Here is a 24,327-nt window from a genome sequence, read left to right as displayed (position 1 = left end):
TTATTCACATGAGAGCATAGTCAGAGGGTCAATAACAAGATAGCAGCATGATATATAGATATAGATATAGATAGATAGATAGATAGATAGATAGATAGATAGATAGATAGATAGATATAAAATATCTAATAATACACAGCTAGTATTCATATAGCACTTCAAGGTTTGGAAAGTGCTTTATAAATATTATATAATTTTATCTCCACAACAACCTTGGGAAGTAATTATTATCACTATTTTGCAGATGAAGTATCTGAGGCAAATAGAGGTTAAGTGATTTGTCCCAGATCACTTAGCTAGTAAATGCCTGAAGCTAGCTTTGAAATCAAGTCTTTTTATCTCCAGGTCTAGAGCTGTATATAGTGGATCACCTTGTTGCTTATAAACACAATAAAAAGTATGCTGGCCACAGGATGGAGAAAAAAACCTCAATAGGTGACTTTAGGCAAATTACTTAACTTTTCTTCACTTCATCTCAGCTCTAAGAAATCATCATAGCAATACCTGTGAAACCAGCAGATGTCACTGTGAAGAGCAAAGTTGAACAGATAGATGATAAAGGAGGGCTTTGTTCTGCCAATGATTTTGCTTTGATTCTATATTTGCCATTCTTCTCCCCTCCCCATTCTTCATTCTTGCTAGAATCACTAGATTCAGGATAGGGAATTTTATCAACCTTACCTAGATATAATACATTTGCTCATTTTCAGAGTCAATGTCCCAGACTCACAGAAATTCTTTCTCTAGTCTTTTGGGGAGTTTATAAATTTGTTCAAATTAATATATTTTGAAATAGCTTAGTAATACCTCCAGACAGCATCAAGCTGAATAAAAGATAATTTCTAACCAGTTATACCCTGTGAAGTTAAACAATCAAATCATGTCCCACTGCACTTTCTGACCACAATTAAAGATCAATGTCATTTTTTCATCTTCAAAAACTATGTTTAAAAATATTCCCTTGAAACAATGAAGAGCAGCTTAAAGGGAAACAGAGAATTTCAGATTTAAATCTCTGTTCTTTTGGATGGGAGAGAACAAGGAATAGAAAAGCAGAATGTGGAAGAATACTCCAGCAGTAGGTTGGTTTTATGGCTTGGGAACAGTTCATTAACATAAGGCTTATATGTTCCCTTGACTCTCATTCAAACATTCAGGCCCAGGTAAAATCACCCTGCTGTGTAAAACTATGATAATGCTGTTGAGATACTAACCACATTGCCCAGTATGCTTAGCTACCATTCAAATTACTTCCCTCATGCCTGTTTATAGTAAGTTTATAAGCTTATTTTGTTTTATTAATATTTTGGAGACTTCTATAAACTCCCCAAAAGACTAGTGAAAGGATTTCTGTGAATCTGGGACACTGGCTCCAAACATAGACAGTGTAATGTAACCAGACATGGTTGATAAAATCTCCAGCTTGATTCTAGCAATGAGAGAGAGGGGTGGGGAGACAGAGAAAGAGAGAGAGAGAGAGAGAGAGAGAGAGAGAGAGAGAGAGAGAGAGAGAGAGAGAAGGGGATATGGTATGAGTGCCAATTTGGACTCCTTGACCAAAATCCCTGTCCCTACCCAAAGAGCGTGGGATGAGGGAGTTAAGGAACAGGGTCCATTACCATATTATAACTGTAATACCAACTTCACAGGGACATTGTGAGTATCAAATTAAATAATACCTGCCCAGACTTAACCCAAATAAAGAAAACCTTAGCAATTTTTAATCAAACTTCTTGAAAAAGAGTTATCATATACTAATTCTTTTTTACATTTAAATGGTACTGCAGGGCCTGAGATCAGAAAGATTAGTTTAAATCTGGCATCTGACAATATCTGTATGATGCTGAGCAAGTCACTTAACCTCTGTCTCCCTCAGTTTTCTCAACTGTAAATTGGGGATAATAAAACTTACTTCTCAGGACCATTTTGAGGCTCAAATCAAATATTTATGAAGCTCTTAGTATAGTGCCTGGCACATAGCAAACACTTAATAAATATTTATTCATATCCCTACATACACACATACCCTTTACATCATTCTTATCAAAAACCTAACCAGTCTACAAGAGGAAATTTGAAAAGAACTCTTTCCTGAATTGACCAGCTTAATGATTAACCCGAGAAGGAAAAATATATTTGATAAACAAAACATAACCTCAGCTCTGAAAGATAATGCTTTTTAGCAATTGAATGATGAGAAAAATAGATTCTGGAAATGTGGCATTTGAGTTAGGCTTTATAGGATAGTTCATAACTAAATAGATATCAAAGGGTAGGGAATTCCAAGTATAGGGACTAATGAAGAAAAGCATAGGAGCATGTCCAAGACTGGGGTGGAAGGTCAGAGACCATTACGGTGATATTAGGACAATAAAGTAGACAAAAAAATTTTGGCTTGAGCATACAAATGTATTAACTAGAGAAAGGGCAGTGAATTCAGGTTGATGGCAGTTTGTGGAGAACCTTAAATGCCTATCAAGAAAGGGTGAATCTGTCCATATTCAGAACTCTCTCTAAACAAAAATGCTTAGAATATGATAATTTAATCAATTACAAATTGTTTCTGATAAGCTTATTGCCTTCAACTTATTATAGTACTTTTATTCTCCAACAATTATATAAGTCATTTATCATTTTAATTATTACATGAGTGTCTGCCTCACAACACTGATACAATAATTATGAATGTCACAAGTGCAAGATGGAAGTTGACAGGATGTGGTGTATTAATAGTCTCATGAAAGCCATGGGCAATGTAGTTAAGACTACCCCTAATCAATAGGATTATGATTATCAAATATTTGACATTCATGAAAACTGTTTTTGAAGTATAGCATGGCTCCTTTATATAGTGTCCTCTATATCTAACTATGCAGTGGAATAAAAATAGCTCTTTAAGAAAGATCTAGCTTAGATTCTTATAATCTAGCCACTACTGGGATTCTTATAATCTAGCCACTCCTGAGACTCTTATAATCTCGACACTGCTGGGGTTCTTATAATCTAGCCAAGAGCTTACTAATGCTCAGACTCCTTAAGAGTCTGCCCAATATGACAGATGATCTAACAAACCTTGTCTTTGGCTGAAAGAAGGCTTGGGTCAAATTCTTTCAAGCAGGATGCACATGTTGTGATTTTGGGGTCCAAGGACCCCTGAACCCCTAAACCACATCATTTTGGTGGCCCATACAAGGAAACTGCTTGACTTCAAGTTCTTCTCCAGCCAAGACGGGAAGGTACATAAGCCTCCCCCACCCCTCTTGCTCTGTAGTTGAGATCGCTCTCCAAGTACCAAGGCTTGGAGGTGCTTTTCTGGCAGCTGTCTGCACCCTGCCTGATGCTCTCAGGCTCTCAGTCTACTGGGTCAGTTCAAGGTCATGGACCTGGGTACACCTTCTGCAGCATAGATGGATGGATACCCTATCCAGAAGTGTATGCTTAATTCCATCGGTGCTAAGGAATTGGGAAAAACTGCACTTGCTTTTTGGTTCCTTGAGGCTTACTTACTCCCTTCCCTCTGCACCTCTGAATCCTCTTTCATGGAGGTTAGAAAGTTAGAACAGCTAAAAATATCTTGGCAGATTCTGGAGGTTTTGTGTTCAATCACTAAGGAGTTTTGAAATACCTCCTTACAACCCTGGTCACTCTCTTCCCTTGAGTCAAGACGGTATCTGTTAACCCCTCTCATAGGAGAGGAGAGTTTCACCCTTCACCCCTTGCCTTTGATTTCATCCTCCCCGACCTGGGAAAGGAAGGAGGGGGGAGGGGCAGCAGCTACAATGTGGGCCCTGCTGGCAATAGCCTTGGGCTCTAGGGCATCCTTTGCCTGGAAACATCACCCAGGTTCAGCACATCCTGCTCAAGGTAATGAAGCTAGCCTCTAAGCATGCTCTTTTAAATTTGTAATTTAAACTGTTAATAATGAGATGTTTCTCTGTGTAAACTAATTTGGAAGTGCATTTAACAAAACTGAAGTCACCTTATTGGTAATGGGTTTGTTTCAAGTTTCAAATTAGTGACCTTTCTGTATCAGTTATGTCAAGCAACTTTTCATAACTTGGTTACCGCTAAAATAATTTAGCTATTGTTGGTTATTGTTTTAATGTGTAAACTAGCCAAAAAGCTTGTTGGGTTATGTATGGCTTGCTGAGAATTTGCAAGTGTATAGCAATCTCTAATGGTTGGCTTTTTACACCAGGACAAATTTAAGTTTGAGATGTAAATCCCGGAAAAGTTTTTCCTAAACTGTGATCAGTAAAACTTTCTGGTTGAGGTAAAAGCTCTTAGGATTTTATTTTGAGTTGTCTGGTAGGTCATAATCCATCTATAATCAATAACATCATCTGAGAGAAATACCAGAAGCTACTCAGAGAAGGTAATACTGGTGGGAAGTCAACATTGGGAAAAGCTGAGAGGACAATTTTAGCCTCAGTCTAAGATGGGATCCTCCTGGCTCAGTTTCCCCATTATGTTCCTTTGAAAGAGAATGTTAGCCACCTGGCTATTCCTGAGTTTGGCTATAAGGTGGATTTGATACTGCATGGTTGGAAAACTGAATTATCTGAATCCAAACAGAAGTAAGAATGTTTTATCCTCTCAAAGTTGGGCCCTAAATCTAGTCCCTCCTTTATATCTGGGCCCTGAAGTTATTTCTGATTTATGTCTTCTAGAATATGGGCCATTCACCTACAGTTGGCAGCAAACAGCAGGTACCAGCCAATGTCCCCACATCGTTCCCTGGATGCAGCCTGTGCTGGGTTCTGGTCAACCTCTTCTTTGGGACCCCCTCAAGGCAGGGATAGCTTTATGCCCCTTGCCATCAGGAAGCAGTTTCAGAAGCCAAGACCTTTACCCCTTACCTGAAAAGAATTTGGGTCCCATTTGTTTGAAGGGGGAATGATGGGGTTGGGATCTGGGCCCCAGAAAGGAAAAACCCTGGACTTTCCCACATGTCCAAATCTCTGGCTTTTGCCTGAGGCTATAATCCTATCAACTGGCCTTTCATTGTGGCTACACCCAATCTCCCCTCCATTGTCTCCCTGGAATTCCATTCACTCATAGACTACTTGGCCAATCCTAGATCCCTCCCACAGGCTTTCTGTGTGTAAGGTTCATCTTGTCTCCATTAAAATGCTCAGATTGCTATAATCTAGCCACTGCTGAGATTCTTATAATCCAGCCAATAGCTTATTAATGTTCAGACTCCTTAAGAGTCTGCCCAATATGATAGATGTTCTAATAAACCTTGTCTTTGGCTGAAAAAAAAAAAAAGAAAGAAAGATCTAGCTTACTTCATTAGAATCTGAGTGATAGATAAATAGATAGACACATATACGTATGTATAAATGTGTATGTATGTGTATTTTATATACATATATATGTATATGTGTGTGCTTTTAAGTATGTGTATATGTATTTACCCAAAGGAAGTTATCAATAAATTTCCCAGCATGCTGTCCAAGGAAATCAGAGTTTATAAGATAATAGTAAGGGCCTGAGAAGAGGGCCTAAAGATCAGAGAATTTATGGGATCAGGCATCTTATATTAAGAAAGGCAATTGAGGTCTGTAAGTCTTCCCTCAGAAGAAAGGAAGGAAAACAGTGATCAAGATGGTAAGGTTTGGTGTCAGAAGACCTTTATTTACACCACCAAAATTATTGGTTACTAACTATATGACCTTGGACAAGTCTCTCTAGGCCTTGATTTTCTCATTTGAAAAATGAGGAGGCTGAACTAGGAGGGTCCTTTTAGTTGTATCTAGAATCCTGTGGTTAAATACTCCCTCAGCCATTTCATCTGCCAAAATGAAATGACCTAATATCTGTAAGCCTCCAGCGTGATACAGAGATATCACAAAAACAGTGTAATCTTACTGGTTAAAAGAAGTGACAGGTTTCATGAGGTCACTGGCCAAGAAATTGATTTAGAAGACCAGAACAATCCTCCAAGATGTACACTAAGGGGATCCTATTAAGGACAGTTAGTTGGCACAGTGAATAGAGTGATGGGCCTGAAGTCAGGAATACTCATATCCCCAAGTACAAATCTGGCCTCAGACACTTACTAGCCAGGTGACCCTGGGTAAGTCATTTAACCCTGTTTGCCTTAGTTCCTCCTCTGCAAAATGAGCTTGAGAAGGAAATGGCAAACTGCTCTAGTATGTTTGCAAGAAAACCCAAAATGGGGACATGACTGAAGTGACTAAACAACATTAAAGTGGTAGGGACATATACAGTCTTGAGGAAATGTGATACAAAGCAGTGATATTGTTTCCTTCAGGTTAATAAGTTTGAGTTCCAGTGGAGGTACACAATTTGAAGTGCAATTATGCATAGAATCCTTTTGTAGTAGTTAATTCAGTCCTTTGGATGTCCTACTTGTCTACTCCTGATAATTGCCATCATAATAACACTGGCCTCTTACCACATTGTTACACAAGGGAAGAGATAACTTCCATAGACCTTTAACTAGGTAAGGAATAGATACCACATGATCATTGGTTTCTGAGAGCTGGCCAGGTAAGAGCTTTATTGACTTTTAAAAATATAATTCCTTTCAAATGTAACATTTTGTGGCAGTTTATACCAGTAAAATAATTTAGTGGTGAATTTGTGTGCAATAATAGCTGACAGTTAAATAACATTTTTATTACAGGTGAGTGCTGGTAAATATTTAGCAACCAGCTCTCTGTGAAGAAAATATGTACATGACATAGTTTTACATTTAATCTTTATTATTAACATTCTTAAATCGGAACTATAAACAGAACAGTAAATTAATCCCTGACATATACATCTGCCAATGTCCAAGGTATAAATGCTCACACTGAAAATTATACAATCTACATTCATGAGTCAATTTGCCCTCTCAGACACCCCTGATTTTATGGTTTGCAAAGTGCTTTATCTACATTTTCTCATTTTATTCACACAACAGCTCTCTCAGGTAGGTATTATAAGTATTATTGTCACTATTTCATATAATTTTAATATATGCTAGAGTTACAATTTCAATTCAGGTCTCACATGACTCTAATTCAAGTCCACAGTTCTTTCCACTGCTCCATATTTCCTCTTTAGCTGCCAGGAATTTTGAAAGATGTTACTCAAAAAGAAGGATATTTAAATAGAGAAAAATTATAGCAAGATGTCAGTTCCTTGTCTCATAAAATAAGGTTATTTTACCAAAAGATTGCTTCAGATTCAAAATTTAATGTTTCTATCTACACACTGAAGAATTTTTGTTAACCACTAAATCTAGGACTTCCTATCATCTCTAAACTTGTTCATAAAACCATGGGAGAAACTTTTAGGAGTATTATAGTACATCCTTATGCTTATAAAATAAGACTAAATACAAACCATACTAGGACAAATGTATTTTGGTGAACTATTACCATTAAAATTGTTTGTTATTTTTATTTATTTGTTCATTTTATTTTAAATCTCCATATGCTATGCCCAAATATGTATGAAATATTTGATTAGTGATTCACAATTCAATTCTACATTCCGTCATTTTACTTTTGGCCTATTCTAGTATCCATTCATTCACTGAACACAAGTTTATCAAATGTCTACCATGAACACATAGCTAGGTGGAGTAGTTGACAGAACACAGGGCCTAGAGTCAGGAGGATCTGAGTTCCAATATGGCTTCAGGCAATTACTAGCTGTGTGACCCTTGGCAAGTCACTTAACCTTGTTTGCCTCAATTTCCCCATCTATAAAAGGAGGTGGACAAAAACATGGCAAACCACCTTAGTGTCTTTCCAGTAAAACCCCAAATGGGGTCAGAAAGAGCTGGACATGACTGAAACAACTGAACAACACAAGAACAACTATGAAAAGAATACTGTGCTTAGCCTGAGAGAAAATACAAAATTTGTTTAAGATATAATCCCTACCCCCCACCAATGGAACTTATAGTGCAGAGAAAGGACAGTAAAATGTAAACTTAGAAAACAGTAAAACACAATGTTATATCAGAAGTGCAAAAGTGGATGGTGTGACCTAAGCTCTGAAAGGGAAGGCTTTTAGCCACTGGAAGAATGAAAAAACAAACAAACAAAAAACAGATCCTGTAAATGTGGCATTTGAATTGCACTTTATAGGACAGCTGAGAATAGAAAAGATAAACAAAAGGAATGAAGGAATTTCAGGCACAAAAAAAAAATAATGTGGAAAGGTAAAGGAACAGACCCAGGGCTGATATAGGAGTGTGGTGAGTGTGAATGAATATTAGGGAGATGATATGTAGACAAACAAATTTAGCTAAACATATAAGTGTAATAATTTGTGCAAAAGCAGGAAAAGTAAGTTGATTCTAGATTGCAGTAGAATTTGAATATTGTACAAAGGAGGGTGAATTCTACCTAGCATTCAATAGAGAAATACTAAAGATTTTTGAGAAGAGGAGAGATGTGACCAGACTGAGGTTAAAAAAAAGATTTTATTGGCAATAATGGTATGAAGAACAGATTAGAGGGTCCAGCTGATGAAGAAAGGTACATTAGGCAGCTACTGCCATAATACAGGCAGCTAGAAAATAGGACATTTATTAGGGCTATATGAGTAGAAATAAAGAGAAGGCAGAGAAGTAGAACTGAAGTTGTAAATGTAACTGATTGGACATGAAAGACAAAAGAAGTTTGTTGGTCAAAGATAACCAAAAGATAGTAAATCTGGGGATGGCATCATAGAGAAAAATGATGAAGTGAGGAGAAAAATCAGATTTAAGGGGAATGATAACAAGCTTGAATTTGAACATGTTGAATTCCAAGTGCTGATGGGACATGTAGGTAGTAATACTCCTGAAGGCACCTGGAGATTCCAGTATGATGCCTAGGAGAATGGCCAAGAAGGGTCATAGACTTCAAAGTCATCTGCATACAGGTGACAGGTAAAAATAAGGGAGTGGAATGAGATTGACAAGGGAAAGAAGAGTTATTCACGATCACATGGTCACAACATAAGTGGTTCATGAATTCTCCAGTTTGGCTGCAACATGCCAACTGTCTCCCAAATTTGATTCTCTGTCAGTTTCAGTACATGGTGAGAAGCCCTGCCATTTAACACAAAGTTTTCCTCCCTTCCTTTTCTTCCTTTCAGGATCTTTTCTCTTCTTTTCAAGATTTACTTCAGGTACTATCTCTCCTACGAATTTTTCTTTGATCACTACAGTTTTTAATACTTTTTTTCTCCTCAAATTACTTTGTGTTTTTCTTAATTGTAGGCAATATGTTGTCAAGACAACATTCAGTTCAAATCTGACATTTATTAGTTCTTTGCAAGATTAGACTTTGCAAGTCATTTATCACTGAGCCTCAGTCTCCTCAAGTATAAAATTAGGATAATAAGACCATCTTTACAGGGTTGTTGTGAGGATCACATGTGATTTTTTATATACATACATTATATATATATATATATATATATATATATATATATATATATATATATATATGTAGTATTTATATATATGTAGTATTTATATATATATGTGTGTATATGTGTGCATATATGTGATATATACACATACAAATGTGTGTGTGTACCTGTGTGTATCTAGATAGATAGATAGATAGATAGATAGATAGATAGATATAAAACATTTATGCAGTACTTACTATGTGCCTGGTACTATCTATCTATCTTTCTATCTATCTACATATGTTGTAATTTGCATACTTTAAAGGCTACATAAACGTTATCTGAGAATCACGATGATAATTCTGGTGATGGTAGTAATGGTCTCTTACCCCCATCAAACCCTCAATGATGTAAACTGTTTGATGGCAAAGACTAATTTGTTTTTGCATTTATGTTCCCAGAATCTCTTCATCTGTCCTATAATGTGCAATTGCAGTTTCATACACACAACACACACACACACACACACACACACACAAACACACACACATGCGCGCGCACACACACATATACGCATATAATTTCTTTAGCCTTTCTTCTTCATCTGTATCCCCTGTTCATGTTCTCTATGTGATAACATTGAGAACATGGTAATAATTCTGTCTTCATTGCATTCATTGAATTACAAAAAATGTTCTCAAGGATACATGGATATAAATTCTTCAAAGAGTATATTTCTTTTTTGTTGTTATCTTGTATAGTTTTCTTTTTAAGCAGTTCAATTAAAAGCCAGCTAGGATTTTCAGCACTTCAGAGGATAGGCACTATAAAAATCTAACAAATCAGTGAATATGGATTATCATTCAGGTAGAGGGAACATATGCAGTGAAAGATAGTGAGAGAAACTCACCAGAAAATGGAGATATTCACTATATGAAGGGTTTTTTTTTTCTTTTTAATGGCTTTGGTATAAAAATAGTTCTCGGTCACAATGAAACTGAAATTAAACTTTTTTTCTGATATCCAACAGTGGATGAAGTTTATGTGCTTAAGACAGAAATAATAAGAAATATGGAAGCAATTATTTGTAACCCTTAGAAGTCCTGGAGATGCTTATCCAACTTCCATAGTCACTGGAGTCAGCAGTCTACCAACTCTGAAGTCAGGTGCTCTAGAGCAAGCCTAAATAACTGTACTCCATTCTCCCTCAGGATACTAGGGGAAACCTTATGAAATAATACCAGTCTCCTAATACTACAAACTACATTTGCCATTCTGGTGTGTTCTCCTCAATACCATTTGCAAGTATATTTAATTTGTCTTTTATATCATTGATTGACCCAGTAATTAGTGTCCCAGTATCATTTAACCAGTTAACATCCATTAGCTTTGACAAAAGAATATTTACTGAGAAGATATAGCAGGAACAACAGTACAAACATTTTCTCCAAATACTTGAGGACATACTCTTTCCTATACCACCTCCGTCCCTGGGGAGAGTGGGCTCAAACTTAAAGCTGCTACTACAAAGCATTTACCTCCACAAAAATCATTTCTGAATATAGCAGAGATGATAGACAACTTGCTTTTTTTCATTTGCCTTTGATCACTGCTATACTATATCAGGCAGGTCACTTGGGGATTTCGTCCTTGCTGGGCCCAGCTATCCACAAACTGTAGCCTAGACTCCTTTCAGTAGACCTCTGATAGCTTGATTTTCAGTCCTTTCGAAACCTAATCCATACCATACACAATACCCCCTCATCTAAAGCAGGAAAGAATAAGCAGTATAGAGACAGAAGAAATAAAGGGACCATGTGCACATAACTCATTTTGAGCCATATGGGAAGAGTAGGCCACTGGACTTAGTTCTCTCTAATTACCAGGAAGCTTACAGCAGTCCTAGACAGCTAATTCAAATGTGGCCAGGCAGGAAAATTAAATGATCATTTCAATAGGTAAGTGCTTTTATGAATGTACCCCCAATTCAGGCTCAGCAGCCAATTAAAACTCCTTGTACTCCCCTTCACAGTAGGCAGACAGGAAACAGTTGTAGAATAGTTCCACATTCTCTGGACTACATGACACAACTGTACACGATTGTGCACTTCTAGAAGACAACTCCCCAAACCTCTCCCTGTGATGTGGCAGTAGGCTGAGCATGCTGAGTATTTTCTAAGTACAGTGGTCCCTTTTGCTAGTCTCTTGTTGTGTAAGTAAAACTAACATAGTCACTTCCGTGAAAAATTTTAGATCGATCCATTGTTTGATTTGGTTTATCTTTTTTTTTTTTTCTGTAATTTCACAGCCTATTTCTCACATGTCTATTAAGAATTTAAAAAAAAAATACTGGTTGTATTGAAATGAATTAAAATAAAATAAATATAGTGACCACTGTTTAATTACTTGTATAAGTGTGTCTATCAGCAAAACTGTGTCTGAAGTTAAAATTTAATTCATACCATTATACACTTCATTAAAGCTATATATATTTGAATTTGTCCCAAAGACAACTTATACTTTCTAGACATTTTCCTTTCCCTTCCTTCCCATTACTAGTTGCCTTTATTCAAAAATGCTTCTAACCTGTTTTCCGTTTTGTAAGACTGTCATCTCCTTTTTGACATGGTAATTTACGCAGTTGGCTGCTATTAGGCAAATGAATTACTGTTTATTTGATCAGAAACCTTCTGGTCAAATGAGAGAAATGTATGTAATGAGCTTTGAAAAAATGCTACCTCTTATTATTTAAGTGTTTTTTTATTGTTTGCTTCATAACAACACCTTTTCAATGATACAGTGTTTAACAAACTAAGAAGCATCTAAGGTTTGGCTATTATAGAAACTATGTAGGTAGAAAAGATATTTAGGGCCTCATGATGGTCCTTTAGCATCCCTCAGAAGAGCCAATTTCACATATTTTTAACACAGTGATTTAGGGCTGACTCTAGGTAATTATAAGGGAGGCAAAAGAGGATAAGGATTTATCCTGTAAACTTTAAAGTTGAATTAGGGTGGAAATGCTGTTTAAGTAGCTGTTTAATCAACTAAACACTTTGCAAGTAGAAATAATATAATAATCTTATAACAGCACCATATTGAAAGCTTATGGCTAAAAACAGTAAAGCATTCTTTCTTACCTAAAAACCTGACTGAGAAACACAAATAATACTCTTCCATAAAGTGTTTCACTAGAAGGTGTTCATTCCAATAAGAGTATGGTGAAAGAATATCTAGCAACTTGCATTAAATAAATCCCTGTGTGAACAGTTAGAAGCAAAACCCATAGCTGCAAAGGAATCTTCCATGCATTATAATCAAATCTATACATTACTGCTGACTCGTCTTTTTTTCTATGCCATTTCCCTCAATCATCAGAGGACATATCTGTACTTCACTGAGAGACTCATGAGCAGATTAACATTTCCACCTTCTGAAATGAAAATCCAAAGTACATGAATCATACATTGGATATAAAGATTGAAAGGAAGTAAAGTGAAATTGTCCAAAGTAGTTCATGAAACTAACAGCAAGAAAATCATGTAATCAGAACTTACTCATATCTTGTAAAAAAAAATTTAATTTCATTTTCATACAGGAGTAAGGAAATGTTTTAAACCGAGGTGTCTGTGACATCAGGAGTCTTCCCACTCCCTCAGAAGTTAAAAAAAAGATCTCCTTGTCTATGAAATATTCTCTGAGCAGTTATGGCTATGAAATGGAAATTACTTTGTGCACTTTGTAGATTAATTCCACTGTATGTGTACATGAAATGAATCTCTCACAAGCCTATATAGAAAGAAGAATTGTTACCATAATGGTTTGGGAAGAATGACTATTTCTATCCATAGAACTTGCTGTCACCAGAGTCACTGAAATTGTCCTGTTGAGTGAGAACTAAACTCAAAGTTTAGCATTTAACCTTGCTGAATTTTAGTGAGGGCAGAGGAAAGTAGAAGTAACTGAAATTCAAGAAATAGAGAATCATAAAATGTTATAGATTACAAGGACCTTAGAGATAGCCTAGTCCAACCACTTTGTTTTATAGATGAGAAAATTGAATCTAGACAGACTAAGTGACTTATTTAAAGTCACATAGATAATCAAGGACAGAGGTAGACAGAGAATTCAGGACTCCTGATTTCTACTCTGATGTATTCACCAGTTCCAAATTCTCCCTGTAGCCACAGAGATATATGATGAGAAATCAAAACTCAGTTGAAAAATATTTTCTTGAAAGCCACACATAAGAAATTTCAATACTTGTTATATTTTGCTTTGTTTTTTTTTTAAATATTAAATGGATACTACAGTAGCAATGAATTTTCTTTTTTTTTATCTTTTTTAGAACATAATCTCAAGGAGAAGGGCAGACTATTAAATTTGCTTTATACTATGAAAAGAAGTCACTTAACATTATTTGATTTGATGGTACTATTGAAAATAACTTTCTTATTGGCTATAACTGTTAGGAATTCAATGTTCAACCCAGGAGCTGAGAACAAGAGATGTTTGGAGTTTTTTTTTTTTTAACAGACTGAAGATCTTTATTATATTCCAACAAAAGACAGTAAAACACAGTAGTTCACTAAGTAGATCTATCCAGTCTTTCAGTTTCTGGGTGAGATTGAGAATGGTTATTTTGTCAAGCAACACAGTCTAACCATGAAGAAACAAATCTGTTTTCTACTTTACTTGAGGACATCAAGGCCAAATTAAGAGTTTCCTAAACTCCTCTATTCCATTATAAACTTCTCTGTATCCTTCCAAGTAATAAGGACCACAGACACATGTAACTATGCTCAGATCTTTTCTGCATCATCACTAATAAGTGGTCATCCAGCCATGAATTGAAGATCTCCAGATCTTCAAAGTTTACCTCTTCCATAGAAGCCTGCTTGTGTTTGCAACATCTCCCCTTTAGCCTACAGGTATCCTCCATATAAAATTAAATTAAATTATCTCTGTTTGATACTGCTAATCCTTTCAGACTACCATCTCATCTTTCCCCCTCACTGACAAATATCAGGATATCATGGCCTGTATACACTGCTCATATTCCATCATCTTCTATTCTCTCTATATCCTTCTACAATTTTTTTCTCTCCTTGAATGGTAGTACTGATCTCCTTACCATCTAATCCAATGGCCTTTCCTCAATCCTCCTACCCTTTTTTCTTCCCTGAAGCATTTGATTTTGTCCATCACCTTTTCTTTGTTAACGTTTTCTCCTCTTTCAACCTTTTATTGCATTGTTCATGTTTTCCACCTCTCTCTTGTCTTTTTTCTACCCTTGAAATAGGAATTGGAAATTAGGACAACAGATACCAGGGCTTAGCAAGTCATAAATGAGAGACAAAAGAATCACTAATCCTATGGACAAGGTCATGGTTGAAGAACAAAATTTCCTCAATCCAGAAGTCAAAGCCAGAAAGTCACAAGGTCTCAGAGACAGGGAACTTGACAGGAAAACATTTTTCTTCAATAGAAACTGGCTCCAACCAGTGAGGGGAAGGGAGTTCCCTCAAATCAAGACCAAGAAAGCAACATGGAAGGAACAATATTGTCATGAACTAGTTGGCATTACCTTCATAGAAAGAGTACCCTGAGGAAAATATAATCCCTATGTAGCCCTAGTAAGCCAGACTTTCAGAATTCTAACATTTTTGTGGCTATATCTTCCATTCTTGTTTAAAGTAGTTGAGGAATTGGCAGGTATATTTGGTACATTGAGGTTGGTCCAGCACAATAAAAAGGAATGATATGTAATAAGTCAGGTAAGGTTGGTTAATATGTGACTAGTCTCACTAGATGCTGATTGTAAAAGGATATCCCTTGGGTTATTAGTTTTCTTGATCTTTCCCCTTAGCCAAGTCCATTCAACTCAGATGAAGACTTTGATATTTATAATGACTTTTCTGTCTTTTTTTCTGGTTTCTCATTTTTCTCCCAAGTAGTTTCTTTTTTTTTCTTTCAAAGGTATTGAAACTGTTTTCAAGTCTCAGTCTTCAGACCATAGACCTGCACATGACCAACAGTGGCACAGGAAAGCTTTGTACTACTGAATCACTTGTATCTTCAGAGAACATTTTTTTTCCCCTGCTAAGCCTAAGTAGATCTCATGTGATGGCTGTTAGATGGAGTATGTGTCTCTTTTTTCATTCCACTTCTGATCCCAAGATACTCAATGAGCTTAGTCAATGGACCAATGACACTTAGCATTTTTTCTCTTTCATTTAATTTCTTTGACATACTTTTATAATCTTTGTAGCTGAGTGATATTTTTTCTCTCTGTCTCTTTTCTTGCAGTTATTTTCTTTTTCACATCTTTCCTGGATTTACGTCTTGGCATCCCTTGATCTATAGTATTTCTTCATATTGTTCAATGTCTTCTGTTTATATCTGCAGCTTTAATTTCTTGTTTAATACTTTCTTCCATGGATTGGATCTGCCCTCTTTACTCTTGGATAGAATGGTTAAGGCCTATATTATCCTGACCTTTATTTTCTGAGCTTCTGTTGCTAACTTCCACCTCCTTTTTTGTATCTATGGTTAGAAAGATGTCAGATCCCTTTGGATCATTTTCAGCGAGAGCATTTTATTCTTCAGGGCCAACTGAAACATTTGATGTTGAGAACTATGATTTTTTAACCCCATTAGAGCTTTTTCCTGGGCTTTCTATCTTTCCAAGAAAAGAGTGCCTCAAACTCTAGGTATCCCTGGAGCATTTCTGGTCTGAGGAATGGCAAGTTATCAGTTTATCTGCCTGTACTTGTTCTAACTTCTCTACTGCAACTTCTCTCCCTGTGCCTCCAGTTGTCTGGCTATGTTTTTCACAGTGAAAGAAATTAGTGTTGCTTCTTTTTATTTCTTATGAGATATTTGTTAAAGCATATGATGGACAATTGGGTTCATCTATTACCTATCATGCTTCCACCTTAACTAGAAACCAGTAAATATATTTTGAATAATCAATAGTGGAAGGTGAATACACACACACACACACATACACACATACATACAAATACGTGTATATACACATACACACACATATATGTATACACACACACACATACATATAGGCTAGAATTAAATGAGAGTATCAGGTACTGGAGTGTACTTGGTTAATTATATATTAAATTACAATTGCTCCCAGCTACCAGATGCTTTTTAGTAATGACAGCCTAAGTGGAGGAAATCTCACATTCCCTTGGCAGGTGTGTACTCAATCCAACAATGGGGAGTAACCAACAATTTCTTTACAGTTCTCAGAAACCTATTACCTCTATTTCCCAATTGGGGCCTTTCATCAGTGGCAGTTGCTTTTGCTATTAATGCAGGAGAATATGGACTTGAAAAATAATTTATTTTGAATACAAAGATAATTTTGCTCATGCATTTACTGAGATACATTGCCCTCTTTATGACCTATGGAATGTAAATGAATATAAATCATGTGAATATAATTTATTGTGATTAATTTTACCATTTGCTTAAATGAATGGACTTTATTCATGATCAAATTGTTTAAAGGATATAGATAGATAAATAGATAGATAGACATAGATATATATGTGTGTATATATGTGTAAATATATATGCATCTGTATGCATATATGTGTGTGTGTGTATATATATATATTTACAGATATGGGTGTAGATATAATATAGATATACATATGTTTATGTGTGTACATACATATAAACATGCATTTGTACACACAAACATATTCACAGCATGGGCTATATGCCTGTAGCTTTTCATAGTCCTGGGCCTGGCAAACCATGCTAAAGGTTTGCCTCAAACTTTGCTCCAGGAACCATTCACTTGCCTAGATTCATCCTCTTGCCTAGGCTTATCACCAGTAACAGTGAGTGTCCCAAATATTGAGTTTAGAAAACTTACTTGAAGCTTTCTCACTTATAAATTAATTTTCCCTCAGTGGCTTTCATACTCCCAACCTTTTAGAAGGTCATTGATAGCTGGAGGAATTCAGGAACCTGGACAATTTCGCTTGTCATTGGTGTTTCCTTGAGAGCATCTATTGGCACTATGTATTTAGCTCCTCAGCTCTGGTGTCAACTTTTTAGGGACTCAGGGTTATTCTGTCTTCCAGAACTACTATTTTCAGCTGACAGTTCTCTTAGGTTCAACTTTCCACAAGGAAGTACTGACTCAAAATTTCCATTGCTCTCCAGTGGCCATAGGGAAACACATGGCCACTCTAGTATCAATAGACCAGGTTCTTTCCTTCTCATCCTTTTGTAACCTCATACATAAATTACTTCCACTTCAGAACTCTCTTACACTCTTAAATTATTACCATGGATTCCTTAGCTTTTAAACTTTGGAAACTATGTTGGTGGAGTGGACTATAAAAATGGGATCCATGATGTTTGGATACCTCCTTCCTAATCCCTGTTAGAGTATAATGAGGAAGGATTGAAACAAATTACTTTTGATAACCACAAGCTCTTTTTCCTGTAATTTTTTTTTCATTTAAAGACCAGTCTTCTACTGTTTTTGCTATAAATCTAAAAGTCACTGAATGCTAATTTTTTTAAGTCTCTGTAATTTTTTTAATGGAAGATGTGACTTGAAAGGCAAAACAAAAAAAAAGTGCTAGATTTAATTATTCTACATTATATCACCATTGAAAAACTATGGGAAGTAAGTAGAACAAATATATAAAGAAAGAGAAGTTTGAACACAAGAAAAGTACGACAATAATATATGGATCTTACAATGAGCTTAACTTTGGCAGAATTATTGTACCTGGAGACCACTCTCTCTGAGACAATGTGTTGGCTCTGGAGAAGGGGCATACAAGCTCCTAGGAGCCACACACATCCAGAGGTGTGGAGTGAATGTGGACTAAGAAACCCCACGTTTAATATTGGAACATTGAAGAAGAACTACAATACTTTGAGTAGACCACCAATGAAATTGTGGGAGGTATATCTGGTCAGGCCTGACTGAAGCTAGTTGCCTGAGAATTTAGGTTTTATATTGAAACAAAATGAGACACATGCAATTCATTCAATAGTTCACCAAAAAAAAGTGATTTATGAAGCCATAGCAAAAGGTTGTTTAATAAATCCAGGCAATTCTGATGCTGTGAGTTGATTCAGCTAAGTTCAGGCTCCTTGCTTGAGAATGATCTACCAGCCAAGCATCAGAAAAACAGACCTGGAGTTCTTTGTGCTTCCTTTATACTGAGGTGATGGGGAGGTGATGTCAATAATTTTATTCTTTAGAACTCCCCTGTACCAACCAAGTTTCAAAAAAGGTCTCAATACCAAAGAAGAAGAATGACAACACCAATGACTACCTTGCATAGAAGAAGGTGTTAGGATATTGCCACAATCACCAAAAAACTTAGACAAAAATAACATGGGAAAGAAATGTTTGCCTGGTTTGTGACCTGTACCACTGGATGAAAGATGCACATCAATATGAAAACACATTGATGGATTAATAATGCATACTGATTAATCTTGAGTATTTCACTATACATCTCAAGAATTATCAAAGACAAGTAATTCATCCATAAAAAAGCTAATTTAAAATCCTATTACATCTTATAATGAAACTAATGAATACCCATTGTAATCTAAATTCAAAGTCTCATCTTACTACAAAAGATATGAAGGAAAATACCTAGAATATTTCTACACCAGTAGCACAAAAGTTCACAACAAAAGTCAATGGAAAGACTCTATGGAAGGTAGGATGGAGAGATTTTCTTAGAATGACCAGAGTTAAAGCTGGAAGGTACCATTAGCAATTATGTACTCCCAATCCTTTATTAAACAGATTACAAAACAGGTTCGGGAGGTTGTGACTTGCCAAAAGCTACAGGCAATAATGTAGTAAAGGATTAATAAATCAAGAAATTGATATCGAGATTATATAAATTCAAATCCAGTACTTTTCCCGTTGTACTATATTACCCCTTGTATTATGAATCAGTCTTAGAGTTCCAAACAATAAAGAACATGAATTAAAACATATATATTTTAACTAGCATGGTGCTCACTTTATGACAATTTGTGGAAAGAATTAACTTTTCTTACTTAGTGGCTTGCAAACAATTGGAAATGAAATAGTATAATTGTACTATCAGACATTCAGTATTTTTCAGCAGGTCAGGAAGCAGCCTCTGATTCAGGAAATTTTGGATTCAAACCCTACATCTTACATGTAACATAGTAGGCACATGACCCTGGGAAAGTTGCTTAACTTATCAGTGCCTCAGACAACTTCCTAAGTCTCTAATATACAAAATTAGTGGCTAGTCTTTATTAGTAGAAGGAGTTTCCTCAGTAGAATTTCTTGTACCAGTGATATCTCAGGTTAGGGAAGGGAAAAAAAAAAAAGCTTGAGCAGTTATGATACTGTTTGCTTAATTATTGACTTCTTCCAGCAACCAAGATGGTGGAGTAAGCAGTGTATAGTGGTAGCTCTCCTATATTCACTTCCAAAAACCATAAAATAGTGCCCCAGAATAAATCCTGAAACAGTGGAGCCAGCAGAAAGACAGGGTGAAGTGAGATTTTGGCCTGGAAGGCTTAGAGGATTGGCAAGAAAAGTCTATTTCACTTGCATACGAGGGGAGTGGGTAGAAAAAGGAGCACAATTCAATATAGGAAGCAAGCCATCAGCAAGCCCCATCTCAGCAAACCAGCAGGAGATCCTGAGCTCCAGTGCAGTGGAACAAGCAAACACCAAGACTAGGTCCCCGGGTTCCTTAGCATAATGCCCAGGTGAACCAGCAAACTCTAGCTCCAAGTTCCACCACATGCTTTGGTGCAGCCTAGGGCAAACAAGCATCCTCCAGGAGCCAGACCTCTATGTACTTCAGCGTAGCTCCAGAGAAATGTAGAAAAACCCCACCGGGCCTCAGCACTCACCACCAATCTGACTCCAGCTCAGCACCAGGTAAGCTGCCAGGGCCCATATGGCCTTCAGCAGCACCAGTCAATCCCCAATGCCCCCCTGAAGCACAGTACCAGACACAAGGCTCCCCCATGGTCCTTAGGGCAGCATCAGTACAGCACCAGGTAAACAGCCAGGACCTCCAGCCACTAGCAAAAGAAGCCAGAAACAGTGTCCCTTCCACCCTGGGAGCAGAAAACAGATTTAAAAGAAAGGAAAAAGACCAAAAAAGGCAAGGACAGGGGAATGAGCAGAAAACAACAAAAAAGGAATCTGACAATAGGAAGTTATTATGGTGACAGGGAAGACCAAGACACAAACTCAGAAGAGGACAACAATGTCAAAACAACCATAGACAGAACCCCAAAGAAAAATGGGAAGTCACTTTGAGTCAAGAAAGAATTCATTGAAGAGCTCAAAAAGGAGCTTAAAAATAATATGTTTATAAAGTCATATAAAAAAATCACATGACAGGTAGAAGAAAATGGGGAAAAGAAATGAGAGTAATGCAAGAGAATTATGAAAAAAAAGGACTCAATATCTTGGAAAATGGCTAAAAAATGGAATAGGAAATAAAAAATCCAGTGAAGTAAACAATTCCTTAAAGAGTTCAATTGGCTTGGGGGCAGCTACATTGCACAGTGGATAGAGCATTGGCTCTGGAGTCAAGAAGACTTGAGCTCAAATCCAACCTCAGACACATAATACTCACTAACTGTGTGACTCTGGGCAAGTCACTTAAACCCAATTCTCTCATATTAAAAAAAAAAAAAAAAGAAGAGTTCAATTGGCCAGATGGAAAAGAAAGTACAAAAGCTAATTAAGGAAAACACATCCTTAAAAGTTAGAATTGAGCAAATGCAAGCTAATTACTCTATGAGACATCATGAATCAATCAAATAAATTCAAAATAATGAAAACAATGGTAGAAATGTAAAATATGTCATGTTAAAAACAACTAACCTGGAAAATAGATCCAGGAGAGACAATATCAGAATCACTGACTACCTGAAAGCCATAATGAAAAGGAAGACCTAGACAGCACCTTTCAAGAAATTATCTAGGAAAATTGCCCTGATGTCCTGGAACCACAGGGAAAGTAGGAATTGAAAGAATCCAACAATCACCTCAGAAACACAATCCCAAAATAAAAATGCCAAGGAATATCATAGCCAAATTTCAGAACTATCAGGTCAATGGAAAAATAATGAAAATGGCCAGAAAGAAACAATTCAAATATTAAGGAGTTGCAATCAGAATCACACAGGACTTAGCAGCTGCAACATTAAAGAAACAGAGTTCATGGAACATGATATTCTGAATGGCAAAGGACTTAGAACTATAACCAAGAATCACTTAACCAGCAAAATTATGCATAATACATCAAGGGGAAAATGTTCATTCAATGAAATAGAAGAATTTCAAGCCTTCATAAGGTGAAGACCAGAACTAAAGCAAAAAATTTGACCTTGAATATAAAGACCCAAAAGAAGCATAAGCAGGTAAAAAAGACAGAGGGAACAGAAAAGACTCAATTGAGCTAAAATGCTTATATCTCTACACAGGATGATCATACTCGTAACTCTTAAAATTGTAGCACTAACAGTACAGTTAGAAGAAATAAACATAGAGAGTATGGGTATAAGATGAATGTGAGGGAATGGCTTAAAAAATAAGGAATGAGAAAGAGGAGTCAAATGGGTGCAGAAAGAAGAGAGAGGTAGAATGAAGTAAATTATCTCACATGAAGAAGCAAAAAAAGACCTATTACAGAAGAGGGGAAAATAGGGGGAGGGTGCTAGGCATTGCTTGAACCTTGCTCTCATCAGTATTGGCTCAAAGAGGGAATAATATATACAATCAGATGAATATAAAACTCTATCTTACCTGACATGGAAGTAGGAAGGGAGGAGATAAAATGAGGGGACAGAATAACAGTAGGGAGGGCAGATTGAGGAGGTGGTAGACAGAAGCTAAGCATTGATGATGTGGGAAAGGGGGAAATGAGAGAGAGGGCAAAAAGGAGGAAGACTAGGATGGAGGGAAATACACAGTTAGTAATCAACAGTGAATGTGAATGGGATGAACTCTACCATAAAACAAAAGTGGATTACAGAGTGGATCAAAAACCAGTATCCTACAATATGTTGCTTACAAGAAACATGCAGTTGAAGCAGAGAGATACATAGAATAAAGAAAAAGCTAGAAAGACTTGTACAAACTGATGCAAAGTGGAATGAACAGAACCTGGAAAACACTGTATACAATATCAGCAACATCGTGTGATGATCAACTATGAATGACTCAGCTTTTCTGAGCAACATAATGATCCAAGACAAGCACAAAGGACCCATGAAGGAAAATGCTATCCACATCCAGATAAGGAAATGGTGGACTCTGAATGCAGATAGAAGCATATTTTTTTTACTTTATTCTTTTGTGTGTGTGTGCGTGTGTGTGTGTGTGTGTGTGTGTGTGTGTGTGTTTTACCTTTGATATGTTTCTTCTTCCACAACTGTGATGAATATGGAAATTGGTTTTACATGATAGTATATGCATAAACCATATCAACTGCCTATTGTTTTTGGAAGAGGGGAGGATAAAGAAGGAGCAGAATTTGGAACTCACAATCTTGTAAAAATTATTTGTAACAGTGAGAAAAATAAAATACTATTTAAAGCAAAGGGAAAAAATAATTCACTTAATTAGTTGCATTAAACTACATTATTTTACTAGCCATCTTTGGCTTTATTTGGACCTCAGGATTTATGTAGCTGTATGCAGTTTCATAACCAACACTGCTACTTGTTGAACAACATCAGGACAGTGAACACTTGAAGCAAATGTATTTACAGAAGGAACTAAAGGAACTTGGTGGGTCAGTATAGATAACAGGCTATATCCATATACCATAGTTTACCATAGCTTCCTTATAACAACTACCACAAAATTCTACTCCAATTTGGCGACATAGTCTCTTGTGTGATAAACATTATTACTGCATTATTCTCAGCTATATTTCTTAGAAAAAGCCTGACATCTCATAATAGACAACTTTTCTTGTCTTAACTTGCACTATTTTTCCTCCTTTATTTTCATTTCCTGGAATCTAGAGAAATGCTGTATGGTTTCCTTAACCTTTGGCTCATGTAGTTTAATGTGCCATCTGTTAGTAATAAAACCATCGCCATGCATGACTTACACATGAGTGAGACATCTGAGTTCACCTGCATTTTTGAGGCCTATCTGGATGATTAGGTTGGCCCAGATTCAGTACAGATTAGTCTAGTCAGTTATTGAAGTTATTAAAACCCTGTGATGGTGAGAGCAAAAATAGTTGTACTTGGAGATAAACTATTGCCAGTTGCTGGATGGGCTCTATATTGATGGGAGTTATATCTGTAGCTCTGCTTTTGACATATTACCAAAAAATTGTTATTAAAGAGATTGGGTCTATGTGTCCCCGACCTATTTCTCAAGGTTAAAGCTATTAAGTTCTGTCTATATGATGGAAAACCACAAGATCAAAAATCATTGGATTCAGTACTTTTAGTTTCCCAAATAGTTGATTCAGATACCAATATTTGTTGATTGAATCATTTCTGCCTTTTAAATAGTAGGGAAAAAATTGTATTGTCTGCACAAGGGCTGATTTGAGGCTTACATGAAGGCATAGTCTTAGACATTTCAGAATGAATACTACTTTTTATGTATTTACTAAGAAATATGATTCCAATAGCTTTTGCATTTGAGATACATTTTTTCAGTGCCATATATACTTATATTATAATGCCACTACTACTACTACTACCAATAATAATAATAATAATAATAATAACTAGCTTTATATAGAATTTTTGGGCTTGCAAATAACTTTACAAACATATCTCATTTCGTCCTGAAAATAATTCTAAGGGGTAGGTGCTATTATTACCCTGTTTTATAGATTTTTTAAAAATTAAGTGATTTGCCCAGGATCAAACAGCTAGTAAGCATTTGAGGCCAGAGAAGAATCC

The sequence above is a fragment of the Phascolarctos cinereus genome, unplaced genomic scaffold (genome assembly GCF_003287225.1).
Source record: "Phascolarctos cinereus isolate Bilbo 61053 unplaced genomic scaffold, phaCin_HiC Scaffold_4;HRSCAF=312, whole genome shotgun sequence".
Lineage (NCBI taxonomy): Eukaryota > Metazoa > Chordata > Mammalia > Diprotodontia > Phascolarctidae > Phascolarctos > Phascolarctos cinereus.
Note: the sequence above shows the minus strand (reverse complement) of the source record.